This window comes from Triticum aestivum, chromosome 4A (assembly GCF_018294505.1).
Source record: "Triticum aestivum cultivar Chinese Spring chromosome 4A, IWGSC CS RefSeq v2.1, whole genome shotgun sequence".
In the NCBI taxonomy this organism is placed as follows: Eukaryota; Viridiplantae; Streptophyta; class Magnoliopsida; order Poales; family Poaceae; genus Triticum; species Triticum aestivum.
In genome coordinates this window covers 412,172,798-412,190,160 of record NC_057803.1, presented here as the reverse complement: position 1 = coordinate 412,190,160, position 17,363 = coordinate 412,172,798, and positions in this window count along the sequence as shown.

Genomic DNA, 17,363 nt, shown 5'->3' with positions numbered 1-17,363 from the left:
TGTGGCCGTGGACCCATCTGTCAGCCTCTCCACGTACAGTACTCTTCCGATGGAAGTCGTTCCTTGACCACGTTGACCACGCCGCGCGGAGAGCACCACGGCGGTGGATGACGGCGAGGCCTAGGAAGGGGATGACGCGGAGCCGGGGAAGACACGACAGTGGAAGCCCGCGCGGAGAGGAGTACGAGGGTTCACTGGTTCGGCTGCGGTGTGAGGCTGCCGTCGCCGCAGGGCCTGGCCAGCGGTGGGAATAGTAGGGGGCGGTGAGGCCTCCGCGGCAGCACAGCCGACCACGGGAGGTAGGAGCATGCGACACGACTGGCGCTGCTTTGGGAGGCTAGATCAAGAAGACCAGAGGTTGAAGAAGCACTACGGCCGCTGGATGGACATCGTACGGTCGCTGGAGCTAGAATCGTTCATATTGACTAAGTTGACAAAGCCCTTCGTCCCCGTCAACTTAGTAGGCCCACAAGTCAGCCTCCCACCAAGGTGGGTCCCAGCTAGCCGGGGGAGTATTCATATTTTTGTGCGTAATAAGGAGGCACTTCCGGTGGGTCCGAGCTGACAGCGGGGGGAACATTTTTTTCGCAAAATATGGTGGCCCGTCAGGTGGGTCCCAGCAGTCAGGGGGCAAACGTTTTTTTCGCAAAATACGGTGGCCCGTCTAGTGGGTCCCTGCTGTCAGTTGGAGGAATCATTGTTTTCCGCATAATAAGGAGGCACTTACTTGCTGCGGCCATGGACCCAGCTGAGACTCTCCACGTACAGTATACTTCCGATGGAAGTCGTTCCTTGACCATGTTGACCTCGCCGTGTTCCGTTGCATGCATGCATCCATGGGCGTGGTGCGTCCCCACTATCAGCCTCTTACGTATAGTCATCTTCCAATGATTCTCAGTTGTTGACCATGTTGACCACACCGCGCCGAGCGCATCCAGACTGGAATGACCCGGAGATGGGGAAGATGGGGCAGTGGAGTCGCAGATGGAGAGGAGTGGGAAACTTCACTGGTTCGGGTGCGTGGCAGCACAGCCGCGGTTCCGCCCATGGGAGACAGGAGCGAGAACAGAGGTTGAAGAAGGAGCATGGCTGTTGGATTAACATCCAACGGTCTAGCTGCTAGAATCATTTGTTGATTAAGTTGACAAAGCGGCGCGTACACGTCCTCTTAGTAGGCCCACAAGTCAGTCACCAAATCTGACGGGTCCCAGCTATCAACGGGATGAATAATTTTTTTTTCGTAAAACAAGGAGGCACTTCCTTCCATGCGAAGAGAAAGCCGGTGGGTCCCAGCTGTCAGGTGGAGGAAACATTTTTTCAGCTTAACAAGGAGGAACTTTCCTTGCGTGCGACCATGGACCTCGTGGGTCCCAGTCGTCAGGATCTCCACATACAGTCCTCTTCCGATGACTCTCGTTTGTTGACCACGCCGCACCGAACGCAGCGAGGCCCCGGACGGGAACGACTCGGAGATGGGAAAATGCGGCAGTGGAGTCGCAGATTGAAAGGAGGAGAAGGGTTATAACTGGTTCTGTTGCGGCATGGGGCTATAGTCGATGGAGAATAACAGGAGGTGTCGAGGGGTGGAGGGATAGCCTGGCCGACGGTGGGGTCGCGCTTCACAGCGATGCGTGCTAAGCAGAGCCGCTAGCCGCCGGAGGCTGGACCAGGCGGTCCCGGTGACGCTGGAGGAAGAAGACGAGAGACTGAAGGTGCATGCTGGACATTGGATATAAATCCAATGGATGTGGATGACACAATCATTTGTTGACCAAGTTGACAACGCCCTGTGTAGGCTTCGACCTATTGGCCCACATGTCAGCCTGCAAAAATGTGGCATATATTTAACCCAGGTTTTCTAGAATGTACAGTCCATTTGCTGCGCTGGGTGAACAAATAATTTCGCGTCAATCAGGCCCATTTATATTTTCTAAGAAATCCCAGCCCATTTGCACTTCCTTGAAATACACGTATTAGGTGGGCTCGTTATATATAATGTTATGTTAGAAGGAGCAATTAATATCAAAGAATAAAATGGAGAGGCACATTATATATATATATAATTAAGAAATTAGCGAGTTATTGATCAAAATAAAAATGAGCGTGTTATTATTAAATTGGTCCCTAAAATCTTCGCAAGCTTTTGTACACAATCACCAGGATTTTCCTTGCCTGTGAGTCAAAACCAACCAGGATTTTCCTTGCCAACTTCCGTTAAACATTTACTTTTATAAGTTAATAACACGTGAGATGTTTTTATAATGTATATATAAGTCTCTATAAAATATACGATAATAGTAATAATATAAATCTTTCCCTAATAATAAAGCACGGATTGACTCTTTGGGTTCACCGTCACAATACCTTCTTTCTGTGAATTTACGCTTTTAGTTTTTTTCCGTTAGTTTTGATCGACAGTCTGTCCAATTGCTGCGAGGCGGTACTAAAAACTTTGTTCATCCAATTGGTCCACGTCCACATTCTCTTATTGGGCCTGCACGCTTGTTTTGGCCTGCATGCATGCTTCTGTATCTGTACGTTACCTGATTTTCACACATGTACTCGGAGTAATCCCACCTCGATTGCTTACATGAAAGTCTACCAGTTTATATACCTAGGAAAATTGCATATCAACAATGAGCCTCTTGAATCAACAAACACAGAATGAGAACGAAGGGAAATTGTACAACGAAATGGCAGTCCGGCGCGAAGCTGTTCAGTCCGGCGCTTGCCGGGGTGAGGAAGCGGAGGCGCAGCGCGCGGACGCCTGTGATGCAGCCTGTTCCACACGCTGTCCACCTCTACACCACGCACGACATGGACATGAGAGCGGCGGCAGGGTGGCTTGAGGCTCGTGGTGGATCGGATCCAGCGAGGGGAAGGTCGGATCCGTCGGCTTGGAGAGGGAGGTGTGGAGGAGCACGCGGGACAGAGGGCGGAGGAGGATGGAGGCGGAATGCCGAGGTCAGGCTGTGGACTCGGAGTGGAGGAGCCACGGAGAGGCCCGGGAGCCACCACAGCAGCCACGAGAGCGAGATGGGCCTGGCCATGCCCGGCGGTCGTCAGCCGACTTCGTGTTTCGCTGCTGATGATCCCTGACCACCTGCTGCCCAGGGTCGGCTACATGCTGTTATCTCAGTTTGCTTGGTAGTTTCATTCTTGCTTAAGATTAGACCTAGCCGTTTAGATGAAGATGGACATTGGAGGTACAGTGTTGGCACTGACGACTTGGATAAAAATATTTTTGTATGCACTCCGAGTGGGTCAGTCTATATACACTGAAATTTTCACATTCAGTTTCCTTCAGTTAGACGATAGCAAGGAGATAATGCACTCCTTTTTTCTGAAAAAATATCATAAGGGACATCTTTTGGAAGAATGACGAGCCATGTTGGCCGTAGTTGGAGTGAAATAATTACAACTTTTTTGTGCCAAATAATCAAATATAGCACTGTTTCAGAAAAAAACCGAAACCATGAGAAATGTTGTTGTTGGATGTCAGTGCGCATCATATATCCTCTTGGCCATGCGCATCATAAGGGACAACTTTCTTCAGGCTGGTGATGCTCATATTGTCAATCATTCTCACTGTGGTGCCTAAGACAAAAACTCCTAAGGCAGTTTGCTAATTTATGATGTTATTACACCGGAGCACATGTAATGACAGACCCGGTAAAGAAGAATAGAACGTAAGTGTGTGCCATATTTTTTCCCCGTTGCAACGCACGGGCCCTTTTGCTAGTATATATAATGTGGTTAGAAGGGAAAACATAAATTGGACACAACATTACTTTTATAAGAGACCTGCGTTTTATACCCCACAGTAGGCATACTAACAAGTTCACACACAAATACAACAGAAAAGGTAAACATTCATATCAAACTCAGGTTCACAGGACACCACTACTAGGGAAAACCTTATACACAGAACTTTAGCAGTAGCGCGGGTCAAAAAAGCACGCTGGTGCTAAGTAGCAGTAGCGCGCCTGTGCAAACTGCGCTGCAGATAAAGTTTTAGCAGTAGCGCGTCTTGTTCTAAACACGTTACTACTAAAATTCCCACGGCTTAGCCATAGGCTACACATAGTAGTAGCGACCTATATTGAACTGTGCTACCGCTACTTTCTTTGTAGCAGCGCGTTTTAATCTAAACTCGCTACTGCTAAAGGATATAAAATTAAATGGAAAGCAAATAGAAAGGTAATTGAAATTGAAAGAAATAGAATAAGGTGAAAGGAAAAAAAATAAAATGTGAAGAAAACTAAATGAAAAAGGGGAAAAAGAGAAAGGAGTAGCAGTAGCGTGTATCCCAGAACGCGCTGTAGTTAACGTAGCAGTAGCGCGCTTTCTGGAACGCGCTACTGGTACTTCTGACTTAACCACGGGGTTCGTCCTTCCCCACGGCCACTTCCCCCAAATCTAGCTCTCACTCTCGCCGCTGCTGTCGCCCGCCGGCCGCCGTGCGCTCTCCGCACACCCTCTATGCCGCCCCCGACCCCAGATCCAACGCCGCGCCCGCCCCCGACCTCAACGCCGCCCCGACGCCGCCCCCGACCCCGACCTCGACGCCGCCATCTGCCGCGCGCCTGAGCCTCGACGCCGACCTCGACGCCGCCTGCCCCTCCCTCATTGTAGTATAGTTTGCTACCATATAATTCCATGCCATATAGTTCGCTACCATATGTGCCGATAACCAAAAGGCACAAGTTGGGACCAAAGACTGGACTGCGTTTTTCTAGGCTATGCACCAAGCAATATTTTTGGCATTCACTCTCCTAATACTTGGAGTTTGAAAATTGGTTGACACTGGTTGATACTCGAATGAATATAGGCACTTCTTGTCAACATCAATGCTTGTCTAAGTGAACTTTGGAGTACATAGCAGCAGCATAAGTACCTGTCCATCTGATCATTTTGTGCAGTTCTACTAAAATCACCCGATGTAATGATTTGCATGCGAGTTCAGGCTCCAAATTACTCCTTTATGAAATCGGCAAATAGTATCACAATACCAAATTACCAATACATATGACAGGCACAATAATCAGGATAAAGACCAGTACCAACCTGTGTGAGGTAGCATATCAATTACTATTTCCTTTGACTGGAAGCCGAGATAAGCCAAGTGACTGACAGCAAAGGAAGAAAGCAAGCGGAGATTAGCGGCTGACAGGAAAGGACGGAAGCTGTCGAGGCAACGGAGCACCCAAAGTTTTTGTGCAGTTCCACCAAAATCGAGCATCCCTATTGGCACATATATTGAGACAGTGAGATTACTGTAATAGTGGGACTAGTTGATGAAACATACACTAACAAATAGAAGCACCCTCATTATCTTAATCGGTAAAGTTAGCAACATAGTAGTCTTGCTTAAAGAGAGGTATTAATTTATTTAATCAGTGCCAATTAGCTCAACTCAACACTCAAAGCATTTCCATTTTGTCGGGACCCCGATTCCAAGTCACATCGATCTAGCCGGTAACACCTCATATCACTTTGCGGCCTCACGCACGGTATCCCACGGGTGTCGCCTTACCATGGCCCGGAACCGTTTGCGCCTTTTGGCTCACGTATATGATAGTGTCGCTAGCATCCATATGACAGAGAACCCGGGCCGACATGGCTAGTTGTGAACCCAAAGCGGCACAGAGCTATGGAGACAGGCATACATGAATCACATCGAGCATGTCGGTCATCAACGAGTGATTCCAGGCTGTAGCACTGGGCTAACAGGACTCCGGGGAACCCGGGCTATAGCAGGCTAGGCAGGACTCCGGAAGTCACCGTGTGACATTTCCCCGAAGGGACAGACATAGGAACGAAGTGAAACACATGCCGGCCAGTCAAGTGTCCTGAAAAGTAGTGCTGGGCTAGCAGGACTCCGGTGAACCGAGCTGTAGCGGACTACTATGGCTCATGGAAGCACTAGACTACATTTCCCCATAAGAGAGACTGCCAAGGACAAACAACTAGATTGTCGGATCCCACACATACCAAGCATTTCAATCATACACACAATATGCTCGATAGGTGTAAATACAACATGGCATCACAACATAACTCTACAACTCAAGTATTTATTCATTAGGCTCCGAGGAGCGAGATATTACAAACATGGGTCTTATGACCCAACACACAGAGCATACAAGCAACAAGCACATGCGAAAGCTTAACTTGTCTGAGTACAGACAACTACAAATGAAGAAGGCTGAGAAGCCTGACTATCTACCAGATCCTGCCAAGGGCACAAGATCGTAGCTGAGGTATCAAGCTAAACGTCGAAGTCCATGCGGAACTACTAGCGAGACTGAAATCTCTCTGCAAAACATAAATTAAGCAAACGTGAGTACAAGAGTACTCAGCAAGACTTACATCAGAACTAGCTACATATGCATCGGTATCAACAAAGGGGGGGGGGGTGGTGGAGTTTAACTGCAGCAAGCTAGCTTTGACTCGGTGGCTATCTGAACTACGACTGCAAGCAACTCTTTTGAGGTGGCGCACACGAGTCCACATATTCACCATTCAATACACCACTATGGATCCGCTCCCGTCTCCCTACGAGAAGGCCATCCATAGCACTCACACTTATCTTGCGAGTTTTAGAGTATCCACTTTCACTTGTCTATGAACTGTAATAGGCAACCCAGAAGTCCTTTACCACGGACACGACTATTCGAATAGATCATTTATAACCCTGCAGGGGTGTACTTCGTCACACATGTTTCCACCACTTAGCGTCTGCACATGACATGTGCTCGGCAGACTTCAAGCGAAAGCCGACGTGGGTGTAGACCACGACCTGACTGACCACACAAGTCTCTAGTCCAGGTTTATCGCCTATTCGGGTTCCGTACGCAAGGAAATCCGGCCGGGGTGTCCTCAACGGCCCCAAACGATGTGTACAGGGTTCCCGAGACACCAAACGGGCGCCTGGTACACCGTTCCACGGTGTATCTACCGCAACATAGCCCACCCCTAGGGTCAGCGCTACGCACGACCGCCAACACATAACCTACAAACACCAGAAACTAGTTGCAACTCCTGGACAGAGGCGAGAGGGGTCAGTAATATAAGCGGGGTCATATTTCAGGGCCCAATGTGTGGTAGTATCTGTTTCATGGATCACAAACACAGAACTCAGTTCTTGAGGACGGTTTCAATGAGACAACCCACCATGTACTCCTACATGGCCTCTCATCGCTACCTTTACCAAAACGTGTTCACACACTTAGCTCACACACAGTAGGACATGTTTATACACCTCCGATCCATCCCCGATGAATCAAACCTGACTCAACTCTAAGCAGTAGCAGGCATGACAAACGAGCATGAATGAGTAGGCACATCAGGGCTCAAACAACTCCTACTCATGCTAGTGGGTTTCATCTATTTACTGTGGCAATGACAGGTCATGCAGAGGATAAGGGGTTCAACTACCGCAACAAGTAACAGATGAATCGTTGTTGTCCTAATGCAGTAAAAGAGAGCAGGAGTGAGAGAGTGGGCTTGTATCGGAATGAACAAGGGGTTGTGCTTGCCTGGCACTTCTGAAGATAACATTGGGTCTTCATCAGTGTCAACGATCACAGCGTCGGTACCACGTCTATCGAGAGGGGAAAAATACCGGGAACAGAGAAAGAAACACAATCAATGCAATGCACAATATGATGCATGATCATGACATGTCAATATGCTGTGGTTTGAGCTAATGCAGCTAATAACATGTTAAATGGTGCTGGTTTGAACACTAGGTTCAAATTCAAATTTAAACTATGAATTCAAATAGTATATTATCATGTTTTGGTCTAAACAGTTAGGTTAAGTTGTTCAAACATGCATGAAAATGGTACAGATGGATTCCTTGAATTTTTCTGATAATTTTTCATATATAATTTATTCCATTCTGAGTTACGGTTGATTTTCTATGATTTTTAGAAGTTTTGGGCATTTTCTGAAAATAAATAAATCATTTCTGACTTATTTAAAATCCCACAAGCATATACTGCGTCAGCATGACGTCGGGGTGACGTCAGCAGGTCAAAGGCGTCGACCAGGTCAAACCTGACCAGTGGGACCCACTGGTCAGTGACCCAGTCAACTAACCAAGTTAGTTAGCCCTAACTAACTGGATTGGGCCCACTGGTCAGCGACTAACCTAACTAACCTAAATATGATTAGCCCTAACTAACTTAGTTAGCCGGGCGGGGCCCGCATGTCAGTGGCTCATCTAATTAGCTAAGTTAATTAACACTAACTAACCTAACACTAATTAAGCAGGCGCCTGGGCCCACACGTCAGGGGAGGTCAAACCCCGGGCCGATCAGGTAAACCTGCCGGCGACTTGTCACCGGCGATGACAGAAACGGCGGGGCGGCTCGGGAATGCGATACAGGGAACCATTTGAGGCGCCGTTGGGCTCTACGGAAAGCTGGCGATCCCGCGCATCCAACGGTGCAAATGGGGCGAGCTGGGGTGGCCGTAATCCTCGCCGGCGTCGAGCTCAGCGGCTGCCGGACCTCGGGCGTTGGCGGAAACGGTGCTACGGTGCACAATAGGGCGAACCCGTGGGTGCTGCAGGTTCATAGGAGCGCGGCGAGCACGCTGGTGATGCTCGGGCGAGCGGACGAGCTCAGGAGCATGGAGCTCATCGGCCGTGGCAGCGGCGAGCTTCGGCGGAGGTGGGGAATGGAGCTAGAGCATGAACGCGAGCAGGAGAGGAGGGGGAGTCAGTCCATGAGCTCACTGTGGTTGCAGAGCGCGTCTCAGTGGGCTCGGGGGCGACCTGGAGATGGAGAATCGGGCCGGCGATCTTCGGTGCCCGTCGGTGAAGACGGCGACGATGGCCTCACTACAGGGCTCCCGGTGTTGCTTGGAGCGGTGGGGAGGAAGAGTAGGTCGAGGCGGAGCTTTGGGAGGCGTCGGGGAGGCGAGGCGGTGGCTGTGGCCGCGGCGAACGGCGTCGGTGGCGACGGGCGCGTTCGGACGGACGCGCGCAAGAGAGATAGAGGAGGGAGGGCGCTCGAGGGAGAGAGAGGGAGAGGTGCAGGGGACCGAGGAGGGTCGCGTGGCGATGCTAGAAGGGCCGTGGCGTCGCGGTGGAAGCAGGAGGTGGCCGGACGCGTGCTCGCGCGCGCCGGCCACGTGCTCGTCCTCCTGGTGAGGGGGAAGACGACAGAGTGGAGCCCCTGGTGGGCTGGGCCGGCCACTTGGGCCGCCAGGTAAGGCCCAGGTGGGCTTCTCTCTCTTCTCTGTTTTATTAATTGTTCTGTTTTCTATTTTTTCTGCAATTGTTTTGGGTTTAGTTTTAACACCAAACCATTGAATAAAATCCTGAAAATAATTATGTGACTAGAACTAAAATATCCCAAACCACATAAAAAGTTCCAGAATTATTGGACATATATTAATTATATAAAGAATATATCCAATGCAAATAGTTATTGAATTAATTCAAAGGCCCAAAATAAATATCTCTGAGATTCCAAAAATATTGTTTTAAGTTTTACCTCTTGCCAATATTTTCAGAGACTGAGGAACATTTTCTTGGACTTCTTTGAAAAGATTTTAATGTTGATTATTTTTGAAGTGATTTATGAGGGTTTCAACTAACCTCAATTCAACTTTCAGAATTTAGACATGATGCATGATGCTCACTCAGGTAAATAGCTACAAGCAAATTCTAGGGCTGTGACACATTTATCATAGGTTGCAAAACTTTAACGTGCAAAGATAAAGGAGTTTCTCATGAAAGTAGCACGATACAAATAGTGATTACAGCAAACTAATATGGATGAAGGCCTTCGGCCCGTACCAACCTGAGAAAAAAAGCTTATTCATGTAGTCCCATAAGAGATAATAAAGCACTCACTGGAATCACACAATAGTATATATTTTTGTGCACTTCAAATGTATGGTTGAAATCACTCTTGTTTACCAGTGCTGAGATTATATCGAAAGATTATCAAGAACTTCCAACAGAGTTAAAGCACTGGCTGGGATACAGTTCATTGTATTGTCTTGTGTAGTTCCACTAAAATGTATGATTGGCACAACATGATCCCTGTTTGCACAAGTAGGAACAAGGTGAAACCTTCATTAGCTTAGTGAGAAATGATAGGAAGACATTAGCATATTACTCAAATAGTAGCATCAAATTCATGATGGATAATACGCAAAACATTGCCTCATTGAACCAATGGCAATAAATTGACATGCAAAACAATAGCACTATTATGTCATGACACTAATAATATTCCCTCCCTGCTCCACCACATGATTCACCTCCATAGACAAACATACACACGTACATGATTCAACATAGGGTCCTACTAAAGATTTGTTTAACTCCAACAGGAAAATTAGGCAGTAATAAATTAGTGGTACTTAAGTACTCCTAATTAATTAAGTGAGACAACAGAAGTGGAAGGGCTCCCTGGAGGATTGTCTCACATGCAAGGTAGTCGTTACTGGAGCCCTTGAATGGCCTCGACTGAGGCCTCTGGCTTCAGCAAGATCGCCTTGGCACTGTTTATTTGTCTTCTTCTTCCTCTTCATGCTCTGTTTCTCTTCCTCCTCACCAGATGGTGAAACCAAGTACATGATTGGACTTCTAATTCAGAATTGGTTTTGTCAGTGAGGGAGTACAAGTGTACTCGTAAAAAACAACATTATTTTCTCATGGCAGTTGGAAAATAGAGATGAACACATGCATTAAATATCATTCTTACCTAAAGGAAGGTTATGGCGCAAATATGGATGATGAGGATTCGAACACAGATCTCCCTTTGTGCAGTTCCACCAAAAGGAACCAACTGTTCCATTCTGACATTCCAGTTAAACAGCACAAAAGTCACTTCTTTTAAGAAGAGTTTTGTGCAGTGCACCAAAAGGTCATAACAGCAACCAGGTGAATTGGATATCCCTGTTTGCATAAAAAGGCATAGAGGAAACAGTCAGAGTCTCAAACAATTACAGGCAAAAACATTTGGCTAAACTTGTCATGGCTTATAACAGTGGCATGGCTTCATTTTTACCAGGGACATTAGATTAAGAACAGTGGGTGCACCAGTAGTCCAGCACCATGTATGTAAACAGGGGCAAAAAGTGGTGATTCATAGTTTGTAGCCCCGAGAAACAAACATCCAAGAAACATATCTGGGTTGGTCCCATTTTTGTTCACTCTAGCCACCTACTCCTATGTGTGGATAGCAAATCTAGTCCTGGTCATACCACTGTGTACAACGTTACCCCTATATTTCCCTTTTCGACCAAGAGACCGTTGGATGACCAGTCTGTACTACTTTCACCCCCTTTCCTTCCTGTTTGTACCAAGTCCAATGTACATACTAAATTCCCCCACCCCACTTTATTTCTTGTTTGAACCAAGTACTCCCTCCGTCCAGAATTACTCGTCATCAAAATGGTTGTGTCTAGAACTAAAATACATCTAGATACATCCATTTCAATGACAAGTATTTTCGGACGAAGGGAGTACAAGATTCGACTCCAGGAAGTAGCTTTACCTCTAACAATAGAAGAAAAAATGTGACGTTGGACCATCCGATCGAGAGGGGCTAAGAGGTAGAAAATGATGCACATGCAGCAACGTAGCGAGCTGGGGAAGTAGAGCTGAGGCGGTTTTGAACAGAGATATACCTGAAGGTCGTCGGGATGTGGATAGGTGGGCGGCGGGAGGCCAGATCCGCCCACAGGCAACGACGAAGGGATCGGAGGACCTACCGTGTTGGCGCTCGGCCAGAGATAACGGTGCGGCCGGCAGTGGGTCTCCTCCCTCGCTGTCGACGACGACCTAAACGCTGCCCCTCCTCCCCTTCACCGGCGGAGGGGGATACGTCCGGATCTGTAACCAGCAGTGAGGATAGAAAGCCAGTGTTTTTTGAAGGGAGAAAGACAGTGTTACTACCCTATCTTGTTTAGATTTGGAGAGGATGAGAGTGTGTGAATAGAGCAACCCTAGCAAGCAAGCATGGAGGCTCCGACCTATATATACGTAGTGGGGTAGTTTTCCTTTTTCACTCCATCAAAACAATCGTTTAAAATTGTGTACTACTACATGCCAGGTCGCGGTTTTTTAGTTGTCGATTGTTTTTTGAGATAGCTACCCGCTTGTTCCATGTGGTGTTACGGTGTGCCAGGTCGCACTTTGTATCGTTCAAGTCTGGTACTACAAGTCCCTCCATTAAATGAACAACCACCCCTCGTAAAAATCGTGAACAAGCCCACGGCTAAAATTAGCGAAAACGTGGGTTGCCCCAACATTCATTATTATTTATATTTTCTACTCCCACCGTTCCTAAATATAAGTCTTTTTTATTAGCCACACTTAAGACAAGAATTTTTTTATTAGCAGTGAACCCCACATGTCATAGACACAAAAATTGTGGCAAGATTCCCTTAGGCAAGCCAAAGTGTGTCTAACAATTTGAGCAACTCAGGTTAGGCAAGTGTGGCAAGTGTGGGAAAAATAATGTGGCAACATAAGACAAATATAGTCACAATCCAAACAGCCCCATAATTTTTTGTGACATGCATGAAAATTTGGTTAGTTAAATTTATAGTCAAAATTTGGCAAGGTGCATCAAATCAACACATGCAAGTATCAAAAGGAAAGTCACAACATGCATGCATGCATTGTACCCCCTCCGTTTCCAAATATAAGTCTTTTTAGAGATTGCAACAAGTGGCTACATACGAAGCAGAATATGTCTACTCCTACATACGAAGTAGCCCATTTGAAATGTGTAAAAAGACTTATATGGAGTGCAGTGCTTTGATGTGTCGCGTCAACTCGTACAAGACCGAGAAATTTGATTATTACAACGCCCTCTCCCTTGCGGACTGAGCTCCGGTGCCTTAACTGCACCTGCCTTTGGCTGCATGACAGGAGGGCCAACCACCTGTTGGGCCCACTTGTCATAGACGCAAAGGCAGGAGCAGTAAGTAGAATCTTTCGCTACACGCTATCCCTCCCGCACGAGGTGGACGAACATGCAACAGTGGATTCGATACTGTAGAAGTAGGAGTAACATCATTGTTCGTCTTCTCGAAGAGGCGAAGAGCCAAGCGCAACCCGAACGTGGCAGTTGCGAACGCTCGCATGGTGCGGTTCCCTGGAGTACTAGCCAGGCTCTTGCATGAGACAAAATTGCTATTGTTTAACAATTAAACTCCATTATCCATTGGTTGATACTCATTCTGCATAGGTCCATGCGCTTAGCATAGTTTCCTCCTGGGGTCACCAATGTTTATTTGCTAATTAATAGCATTGCATGCAATGAACTAGCCATTGCAAGTCATTAAAAGCATGCTCACCTCTCATCTCTTATTGGTTGATATGTCAAGAAACAAGAAATAAGGTAGAAGTTTATGCACCGCGCCTAAGTGTTTTGGGACTATTTGGTTTTCGTAAGATGACTTACACACCTAGACGGAGGGAGTAGTATAGCCCTATAAACCGGAAAGGAGTATTTGCCTTTCTAGAGATTTCAACAAGTGACTAGACTACACCGTGTGCAGTAGTCCCTCCCTTCCGGTTTATAGGGCTCCAATCTCAAATCTCATGAACCAAGGCATTTTGCGATTGGAGGAATGTATCTCGTACTTTACAAAACTACCCTAATTAAACTCATGCATTAATTATGCAGTTCTCTCGTTTTCCTCTCTGCCTTGGTCGCGGTGCACAATATTGAGAACTCCTATATGACTAGCCGCTCTATCTACATGCGGGACATTTCAGAGGATCCGGGCATGCGTGCCATCCACCAAATCATAGCGAGGTGCTATAGTCGAGACTCACATGTCACCCCAGTGTGGCCGTCATGACCCGTCATATCACAAAACCCACACCTTTACCAGCAGTGGTAAGGTGGCCTCGAAGTTGGACTGGATGAAGCAACCATAATTTCACTGGAACGCTCGTTCAAGCCCTTTCTTCCCTTTCTTGAAGAAAATCTCACTCCAGGCTACTCACTTCTGCAATTTTTCTTCTGTACCGACGAAGGAAAGGTGGGCGAATCAGTTATGCTGCTATATTTTCATTCCAAGAATCTTCTTTTTGCAAAGCACCGCCCGATTCTCACATCCTATTCTTTTCCTGTTTTCATTGCGATTGTGGTCTCCTTTCGATTGCTTTTTGTTTGTCAGTTCATTGGTGGATCCTAGAGCACTAGGCAAAGAGTTGCCGGTGGACAACCCACTGGAGACAACGATCTCCAGGTAGCGAGCACCGACCAACGAGTTGACCATGTTGGCGGGCCAACCCATGGAGACGAAGAACTCCAAGAAACAAGCACTAGCCAGAGAGTTGAGGACGTTGGCGGACGAACTCCTCAAAGGAAGTTGGAAGAACAGCAAGGACCCCACCGTGCCTACCCCAGGAACTTTTATTACCACCTATGTGAGGCTCAAGACCGAGTTTGAGGAGATAGTCGCCGTTGAGAAGCAGTATTCCCCTGGCAAGGTGATGGCCCCCATCGAGGACAAGGAGATGGCCCTAGAGGGATGAGATCCTCCGGTGAGCTGCACAAGGTAAAAAATAATGGCTTATTACCATAGTTGTGGTTTTTGATTATTTGCAATGTGCTTGCTAATATGTTAGGGTTGTGCAGGTGCCGGTGGACGTCCTTGATGATTCTGATGTCGTGGCCCGTCCTGTTGGCATCGCCCCGGAGATCGATTCCGATGCCGCTGTCCATCTTGTGGACATCTCCCCAGAGATTGATTCCGATGTCGCGGTCAGTCCTGTGGACATCGCCCCAGAAATCGATTCCCATGCCGCTGTCCGTGCTGTGGTCATTGCCCGAGAGATCGATGACAAGAAATAGTTGGTCGCGCTAATCCTTCAGGGTAGTTTGCATTGCCTTGTGTTTAATTACTAGAACAATGTGTGTTATCAAACCATCTTAGGGCTAGTGCACTGTCTTGTGTGGGCAGATCTTGCTACTGTTTTTTGATAGTGAATCATGCGATGAATCATGCGAACCCTCTCCGAGTTATGGAAACAGATGTATCCTCACCAGCTTTTGATGTAATATATGGCATGCTTAGATGTAAGTTTGAACTATTTATCATATTAGTAGGGCTTGTTTGATGATTCTTGGTGTTAGTAGGCTAGCTACTGTGCGAGCTATAGTACTTGCAAAACACTCACTGAAGAGAAACATTGGGGCTGATGAGCTCGTGGTACGCTTATACTTATCCCTCGTCGATCGACCAATAGCCCTAGCTCCTAAAATAGTAGGCTTAGCGATCGATCAGACAATAGTCGACATACATTCAGGCCTCATTTGGTTCATAGGGTAGGAAAATCGTAGCAGAAGTACAGAGAACGTGCAACACAAAATCATAACAGTGCAGAAACGTACTCCCTCCGTTCCAAAATAGATGACCTAGGCGGGCTAGTTTGGCCTAGTGGGTTTCAGTGATATGACGTGGTACAGTGCCGTCCAGTCTTCGCGTGTGGTAGCAGTATTGCGGGTACAGTAAGTTTTCTTGAAGAAGCGGAATTCAACGAATTCATGATGGTTCCTTCGTCCGAACAACTTAAAGTGGGAAAGGTTGGGCCTGCGATACGACCGGGGTAGACCAGGATAATTTTGTGCATGGCAGGTGGACCAGGATGGTCGATGTCCCACATGTCAGCGAATGAAAGTATTCTTTCCGATATAGAGGACGAGCAACGAGTATTCATTGTTTATTTTTGATGAAAGCTATTATCTCCACTGTTACGACAGAGGAGTGTGAAACACGGCAGCCCAGTGAACTTGGCATGTGCACCACTCCCTCCTTCCTCATGTAATGCCCAGGTTACAACTTTTTCTCACTTTCTCTCTATCTGTTTCCTGTCAAATGTTTTTTACCTTTCTTTTTTAAGACACAATTGTTTTTTATGCCTTTTTTAGAATTATTATTTTTATACCTGGGAGCACGTGTAGAGATGGGCTCTTGCAGAGCCCACTCCTTGACTTTGTCAATGCCTCTGTCTCCTCCACATAAGGAGTACTACTTGCTATGCATGCATGCGGCAGGCAGCTGGCGTCTTGAGGGGCCATGGCGGTGAGAGCGGGCTCCGGAAGCGGTTCGGACTCCAGCATGGCCCACCTCACATTATCACCATATATTTATTGGAGTCCGTGCGCGGCGGGCGGGCGATCTCTTCTCCCTCCCCTGTTTCTCTCTTCTCAGCCGACGCCCGTCGAGCGATTAGATTTTGGATATCGACGATTTATTCAATTACGGTCCCACATGTCAGTGAAATTGCAAGACAACACGTGTCCCCTCTGGTGAGCGGCGTGCGAGCCAGACTGTCGGGGTTGCGACACGTACAAGTTGTAAGTGTGCCGCCTTTTCCTTTAGAACTTGCGAAGTGTAACATTTTCGCACGATCGATCGATAGAAATCCAGAACAAAATGACGAGGGTGGTGCTTTCCTGCTCGTTAGGCGGGCTAGTTCGAGTGATATGACGTGCTACAGTGCCGTCCACTTGCTCCATTTTTATGTAAGCAAGAGTTTACACTCTTACGCGGGAGGAGTGCGAAACACCGCTGATCTGATTTTGATCGAGGGATAACTATTCCCTGCCAAATAATGGAGGATTATTAGCGATTATAGCATGATAGTTAGGGCATCTCCAGTGTCGGCCCACAAATTCACCCCGGCATTTGTCCGAGGACACTGATGGATGCCATCCGATGCTGCCCGCATACCTTTCGACAACTATATGAACTAACCAGACAAAATTCCTGCAAACAAAGCAAATTTCAAATTAACCGTATGAAATTCATTACATTTCGAAAACTTTTCCTACAAACTGGATGAAATTCATTACATATTTCGAACAAACCGTACTAGAACCTAATGTAAACCTAATCTAAACGACCACCGGTGCCCGACCACCATGTCCGACCATGAACCCGAGAAAGTCGGCCATTGCCTTTGCCTCCTCCTCATCCGCCTCGATAACCTCCTCCTCCAGAGCACAAGGTTATGAAGATTTCCGCCTCCATGTACCTTCAAGCGGCTAATCGGCCGCCGATGTTTACCCCACCAAGCTTGGCGTCGACTGAGTGGAGTAGCGGTGGCCTTCCCAGGACCAGAGCGGCGATGACCTACCGTGTACTACTCTTCCTTGCTGCCGGCTGCGCCCGCGCACGCGCGCCGGCTTCATGGTCGTGGCGGCGAAGGGCGGACGGGGGGGGGGGGGGGGTGGCGGCGATCTCCTTCGTTTGCTCCTGCGACAGTACGTCCAAGAGAGCTTCGGAGCGCGAGGAGGCCATGGTTGAAGTGGTGCCGACAGAAGGAAGGGACCGAAGGAGAGTAAGTGTGGGTCTTTGGCTATGGA